An 851-nucleotide genomic window follows, 5' to 3' on the forward strand; every position below is an offset into this window, starting at 1 on the left:
ATAATTCTATGGCTTCGATATTATAAATGAAGAGGACTTAAATTAATTTACATTTTGGAAGGGAAACAACTTTCCTACTCTTTTGTTGATTAAAGTCTACCTAAGCAGTACAAAAACAATATGCAACTATTATATTTTTATAATAATTTTCTAATAATAAGTTATACATTCGTAAATGTCTTTAAATAGATACGTTTCTATATATAAATGTATATAAATTACTTTTGTATTTAAAATCCTAAAAACCAGATAAATATGTTATATATTTTTTTATATACTTTAAGCCTGTTCTTTAATTTACTATCTCCTATGACCAATTCCGGCGTCAATTATTTCATTTTTAAAAACGTATAAATAATGCAATAATAAATCAATAATATCGCTTCTCGGCCTTTTGGCTAAGATCAAAGTGTAGTATCTGTTATGGTTCTACCTAAATCTTAGCCATTTGGTTTGGGCAGCCCTTGTTAGGGCTGGCTGCCGGTGTCGAGAGGTGGCCATTCGATAACATTCGAGAACATTCGATAACTTAATTACGCTATTGCAACTATCGCCAACGATCGCTGTGGGGTTGCGCCCACACATCCCTCGAAGTGCACATGCCCTCGAGATGAGTCACACAGTATTTGTATTGGGTGGCTTCAAATGTACGAGTGGCTAACTTTCAATCTTCTATTTTTCAGCCTGACGACACCCATCTAGGAGAAATCTTAGGTGGGAGGTCCGTCACGATCGCCAGCCAATCAACCTATTAACCACGCAAACATATCGCTACTAACTACTTTGCCACTACTTTGGCGACACCCACCTAGGAGACGTCTTAGGTGGGAGGTTCCGTCAAATACTAGCAA

The 851-nt window shown here is 36.3% G+C and overlaps 1 pseudogene; it reads left to right on the forward strand.

Moving 5' to 3' along the window:
• The first annotated feature begins 378 nt into the window (after positions 1 to 378).
• On the forward strand, positions 379 to 466 carry LOC131935361 (uncharacterized; annotated as a pseudogene).
• Positions 467 to 851: the final 385 nt, after the last annotated feature.

This window comes from Physella acuta, unplaced genomic scaffold (genome assembly GCF_028476545.2).
Source record: "Physella acuta isolate Inbredline_101_S28 unplaced genomic scaffold, ASM2847654v3 ptg000142l, whole genome shotgun sequence".
NCBI lineage: Eukaryota > Metazoa > Mollusca > Gastropoda > Physidae > Physella > Physella acuta.